The sequence below is a fragment of the Dromiciops gliroides genome, chromosome 5 (assembly GCF_019393635.1).
Source record: "Dromiciops gliroides isolate mDroGli1 chromosome 5, mDroGli1.pri, whole genome shotgun sequence".
NCBI classification, from domain to species: domain Eukaryota; kingdom Metazoa; phylum Chordata; class Mammalia; order Microbiotheria; family Microbiotheriidae; genus Dromiciops; species Dromiciops gliroides.
In genome coordinates this window covers 131,990,012-131,996,355 of record NC_057865.1, presented here as the reverse complement: position 1 = coordinate 131,996,355, position 6,344 = coordinate 131,990,012, and the positions used below count along the sequence as shown (strand labels likewise).

Below are 6,344 nucleotides of genomic sequence, written 5' to 3'. Positions count from 1 at the left end.
ATTGGTTGAGGGTGATCTCCTGTAGATGCTGTAGTCCACAGCCTCTGAGAACAACATGCCACTCAGGGCCAGCCAGGTGTGGTCTTGATTTAATCATTTTTAAGTAGGTTCTTAGTCAGTTTCTTAGTCTCACCCAATTCAATCAATTCCAAATCAATCTTCAGGTGGGGCCCCTGGGTGTCTGCCAAATCCCATTATTTTATCACAGTAGGAATACTATATAATTCATAGAATCACTAGGAACTGTAATTCCACATGAAGTCTAAGAATTACCTCATCTGATGACAAGAAAAAGAAAAACAAGGCAGTCTGTACAGAATCGCAGTTTGAGTCCACTGGCCAATTCCGTCATTTTACCAGTCACAAAATTGTAGGATGTTTGAATTGGAAGGCCCTTTAGCAATCCTGTAATCTAATCTCCTCATTTTACAAATAAAGAAATGGCAGAGTAGAATAATATGATCTGTTTTGGGGATTCTTTTCTTATGAGACTGGTTTGGTGTATCATTTAACTAAATTAATGCTGGTTGTAGTTGTGTTGTCATTAGGTAGACCGGACGAAAGCAATGATCAGTGTACAAGTAAGATAATGGTACTGGCAATCTACAGAAAATATCTTCATCTCTTTGTATCCATCTTCTGTGTTGGTCTTCATTGGTGTGAGATGCTTTTGGAAGCATTGTTAGTTAAGTGGTAAGGACTTTAGGAGAATGAAATATAGAAATGTCTCTGGGGCAGCCAGCAAAGATAGCAGCTTAGGAGAAACAATACAGCCCAGCTCTCTCCCACAACTATCTCCAAGAAAAATCAAAATAAACTGTGTGGCTGATGAGGAAATCAAAGGAGAAACCATAGTAAATTTTCCAGCCTGGGTCAGTATAGTGAGCCTGCCAGAGGCCTGCAAGCACTGGAGGGGGAGTCGGGGTGTTAAGCCAAGGCAGCTCTGTTTGGAGTAAAGGGCAAGTGGAGCTACGTGCCAGGGCAATGTGTGTGGTTGAAGATCCATGCCAGGGATCTGAGGTTGTATACAGTTTGGGGGGTAAGAACAAGAACCAACTGTTAGCTTTTGTCTTCTGACCTTATGGATCCAGCCTGGACTGAAGAAGCAGCTGTAGATCCAGTATAACTGGGCAAGAGATAGCCGTACCCCTGTGACTCCTAGGGAATTCCCCTTTCAGGGGGATCTATGAAATCAAGATTATTTTCAAAATCATACTAAGTTGGTGCAGCTAGGTGGTACAGCGAATGGAGTACTGGCCCTGGAGTCAGGAGGACCTAAGTTCAAATCCAGCCTCAGAAACTTACTAGCTGTGTGACCCTGGGCAAGTCACTTGACCCCACTGCCTCAAAAATAAATCATACCAAGCTATTATTTACTTTGTAAAATACTATTTCCTTCTCTGTGAGCCTGTAATTTCTTCATCTACTTGAACCAAAACAACATATCACAAGAGAATGAATTCAATAAATAGAAGAATTCAGCTGTCTTTCATTAAACCAGACATCAAGGAGATTTGCAAAAATACATAAAATAATGTTACTCTTCTCACTAGATTTATTTTGGAAAAGATTATTTTTTCATAAAAATATGGTATTAACATGTAATGGGTTTATTGTTATTCTAAAATGAATAAATAAAAATTTTAAAAGTTATCAGTTTAAAATTTTAATATAGTAAATATATAGTTAACATAAACAAAAGCTCTTTGCATTCCTCAAAGATTTTTTAAAAATTCTATATGGAATACTTCACAAATTTGCGTGTCATCCTTGTGCAGTAGCCATGCTAATCTCTGTATCATCCCAACTTTAGTATATGTGCTGCTGAAGCAAGCACCCTCAATGATTTTTTTTTTTAAGTGAGGCAATTGGGGTTAAGTGACTTGCTCAGGGTCACACAGCTAGTAAGTATTAAGTGTCTGAGGCCAGATTTGAACTCAGGTCCTCCTGACTCCAGGGCCGGTGCTCTATCCACTGCGCTATCTAGCTGCCCCCTCCCTCAATGATTTTTAAGAGTGCAAAGGGGTACTGAGAAACAAAAAGTTTGAGAACTATTACATATAGATCAATATCCCTAATTACTATTGATGAAAAATTTTAAAATAAAAGTCTTTGTAAAGAAGCCACAGCAAAATATAAAAAAGATTATACACTAAGGCCAGGTGGGTTTAAACTAGGAATGGAGGGCTAGTTCTTTCAGTATCAGGAAAACTAGAGTTAGTTAAGTGGTAAGGACTAGAATTCAGTTCTGCTGTTTACTGTTGCGATGTTCTTTCTACTATACCTTGCCATACAATAAAGCAGTTGGATTTTGTTGAGAAGTTGGATCTTGGTTGGTATTTTTGAGATGATCCATTTATTCATCCCTACACTGTCATTTACCTTCCTCTAGGATCCCCTCCTGGTCAGACGGGAAAATAAACATAAAGTTCCTTGCAAACCTTAAAGCACTACATAACCTTATAAGCGCTATATAGTTATATGGTCAGAAAGAGAAACTATTAATATATGTTCAGAAGAGCTGCTGGTTCATTTTCTTTTCCCCTTCCTTTCAAGGGGAGTACAGTGTTTTTTGCTTTCCTAATGGAAGCTAGGATTCACCATTCCATTGCCAGAGGCAGGCCCTTTAGGGAGAAGGTAGGGCTAGGTCACTACCATCTTTTAATAAAGCTCTTATTGTTCACCACCTGGCATCCTGTCAACCAGGATTGTTGTGTGTATCAACAAAGCTCCTTAATCTTATTTTAGGCACCTTCATTTGAAGAGAAATAATAGAGAGTGGGGAGTTTCACCTAGATGTAGATACTTCCTCAGGATGTGAAAGACTACATAATTCAATAAATATTTAAACCACATTAAAGAGTTAAAGTGCCTAGGACTGGGAGATGATATTTCTACTGTTTGCCTAAGTCAGACCACATATGGAAGACTGTATTAAATTCTGGCAACTACATTTTAGGGAGAACATTGTTAAGCTGGCAAGAATACAGGGTAGGCAACCTGAGAGATGCCAACCAGGGACTGATTGAAGGAAGTAGGGATCCTTTACCTAGAAAAATGAAGACTTTGAGGGGACATGATACCTGTTTGTAAGTCGTTGAAAGCCCTTCACATGGCTGAAGATTAAAATTGTTTTGCTTGGCCCCAGAGGAACAGTGAGTATAAGAAAGGCATATTTTACTTCAGAGGTAAGAAAAACTTGCCAGTAATGACAGCCCCAAATGGAAAAAAAAGAAAAAGAAAAAGGAATGGGCTGCCTTGAAATATGAGGGTCTGTTCCATTACTAATAAGTGGTCTTATAGCAGAGGTTGGATCCCTACTATTTGGAGAAGTTAAAGAGATGATTCCTTCTCAGGTACAGGTTGGACTAGATGGCCTCTGAATTCTCTTTACACTCTTAGATTATATGATTCTACTTATTACTTGCCTTCAAATAAACTTTTAGTTATGTTCACTATTTGGTAGAAAATAAAATCGTAATATTTATCAGGTGTCAAAAGTATGTATTAGCAATATTAATATTTATACATTATTAATGAAAGAGCATTCTGAGTTTCTCATATGTTTATGTTAAAATATTTGGTAGTTATGATAATCCATGATTAAAATAATTTACTGAGGAATATAGATTGGCTAGGTCTAAGAGAAATCATGTTTTTATTTTCTATAGCACTAAAAACAATTATGTTCATGGCCTTTATATTAGGAGTTCCTAACATTTTGTATGTATCATGGATGCCTTTGGCAGCCTGGTGATGCCTATGGTCCCTTTCTCAGAATAAATTTTTATATATAGGATTAAAAACAGAAACCAGGTATATTTAAATACAGTAGGAGAATGTTTAAAATAAACAAATGAGTTCACAGAGATGGAAATGACTAATGAAAACTTCTATGACTGAAATTCTTTTGAAGCCTTTTCGACAGTATATATAATTTTTGATGTTACAACCAAAACTGTTTAAATTACTGTACCCTTAAAAATGTTTGATATATTGGGAAATAATGTTGATATCTGATATGCTAGTTATAAAGTAAACATCTTCATATCTTTAACATCAAGGACAGCTATTAATGATTGTGAGGCACAAGAAATGGGGGAAGCAGTCTTTTATAATATAAATTTAACTGGCTGATATTCTTGGCATACAAATTATTCAACACCTAGCATGCCATTTAATAAAATGTCATAGGAAACTAGAACCTTGAAATAGATTTGACATAGGATCTAGAGGCGGTAGTGACCTTTGCGATCATTTAGTCCAGTTTATTTTACAAATGAGGAAAGATAGACTTAGGGATATTGTGGCTTGCCCAAAGTAATAGGTAATAGAGCTAAAATTAAAGGCCAAGTCCTTCTGCTTCAACATTAAGTGCTCTTCCAAATAATTCTCTAAATCCAGGGGGCAGATGGGTGGTACAGGGGATAAAGCACGGGCCCTGAGTTCAAATCTGACCTCAGACACTTGACATTTATTAGCTGTGTGACCCTGGGCAGGTCACTTGACCCCCATCGTCCCAGAAAAAAAAATTCTCTAAATCCAATATTCAAAGGTCTTTCTAATTTACTACACTGCTTTCTCTAATAGTTTTATTCCAGCAAGACTCTAGATAAATTACTGGATGAAAAAATCAATTGGTTTACCATAGATAAGGAAATATATATCAATAAAATTTTCCTACATACATTTTAGCTTCACAAATTTTGTGTCATCCTTGCCCAGGGGCCATGCTAATCTTCTCTGTATCATTCCAATTTTAGCAAATGTGCTGCTGAAGCAAGCACCCTACATACATTTTTAAATGGTTTTAAAGTATCTAGGTTTTGATACGTATTTTTAGATCACATTCATTTCCAAAAGTTTCCCTCTCCCATATTTTACTCAGTAAGCCATCCTTTATAAGATGGTTTATAAAGAAAACAAATAGTTCTACAAAATTAATTAAAGCATTGATCATGTCTGACAGTATATATATATATATATATATATATATATATATTCTACAACCACCTACATGCTTACATTGTAGCAAATTATACATTAAGATTCAGAACAAGCAACCAAAAGAAAAGGAGGTTCAAGAAAATAAATTCATACCATAAAATTCTTATACAAGGTCCTATTCATATTCCTCATCATGGTTTGAAGGTCAGCCTGGATGTTCCTAAGTTCTGTCTTCTATCAGGTTAGAAGAGCTTTGTGTACTGTTCTGGTGTGAGTTAGTGCATCTATACCATGAGATCCAATCTATCTAAGTAATGAAAGGCTCATCGGTAGACTGGCTACCAGGTGTTAAATTCTTTAACCATAACACATATAAAAATAAAAACAGTCACCATCAGTCCTATGGAGGCCTCTTTGCTTCCATAGTGACAATGGTAGAGAAAGGGAACAAAGGATACTAAGAATCACAACATTTTTAGACACCTACAAGCATTAACTTAACTGAAAGTACTTTGCATAGCAACCAATAAATTGATCAACTACTGGAAGAAATGAACACTATCATGTCACTCCTCTGTTCCAAAAATTCCCATGCTTCCCTTTTTCCTTCAGGAACAAATATAAGCTCCCCTTTTGGTTTTGAAAGCCCTTTTCTATATGGCTCCAGTCTACCTTTCTAATCAGAATTTACATTACTCCTCTTCTTGTACTCTACTGTCCAACTAAACTGCCCTGGATGTTCCTCACACATTACTTTTCACCTCCCATCTCTGTGCTTTTGCATAGACTGACTCTTATGTCTGTAATAAGCTCCTTCCTCATCTCTACCTCTTGAAAACCTAGTCTCTAAAGTTCAGTTCAAGGACCATCTCTAGCATGTGGCTTTTCCTGATCATCTCAGTTGCTAGTGCCCACCCTGTTCCTCCATAACATGAAATTACCTTGTATATAGTTTGTACTGGAGCAGCTAGGTGGCTCAGTGGATAGAGTGCCAGGCCTAAAGTCAGGAAGACTCATCTTTCTGAGTTCAAATCCAGCCTCAGACACTTCCTAGCTGTATGACCAAGTCACTTAATCCTGTTTGCCTCAGTTTCCTCATCTGTAAAATGAGCTGGAAAAGAGAATGGCTAATCACTCTAGTATCTTTTCCAAGAAAACTCCAAATCGGGTCACAAGGAGTCAGACACTACTGAAAAATGACAACAAAATAGTTTGTATTTACTTATTATAGGTTTAGAAATGGAAGAAACCTTTAAGGTCTTTTAGTCCAATACCTTCATTTTACACTTAAGAAAACTGAAGCCCAGAGAGACTTACCCAAGATCACCCTGGCATTAAGCGGTAGAGACAGGAATTGAACCCCGATTCTTTTACTTCAAATCTAGTACTTTGCACTG

At 37.0% G+C, this 6,344-nt stretch overlaps 2 non-coding genes across 2 annotated transcripts; both read right to left on the bottom strand.

Annotated features, from left to right (window-relative positions):
• Positions 1-1,733: 1,733 nt before the first annotated feature.
• Positions 1,734-1,837, bottom strand: LOC122730209. Its single transcript, XR_006353418.1, has one exon. It is a non-coding gene; the product is annotated as a U6 spliceosomal RNA (small nuclear RNA).
• A 2,844-nt stretch (positions 1,838-4,681) lies between these two features.
• Positions 4,682-4,787, bottom strand: LOC122730185. Its single transcript, XR_006353398.1, has one exon. It is a non-coding gene; the product is annotated as a U6 spliceosomal RNA (small nuclear RNA).
• Between the last annotated feature and the right edge of the window lie 1,557 nt (positions 4,788-6,344).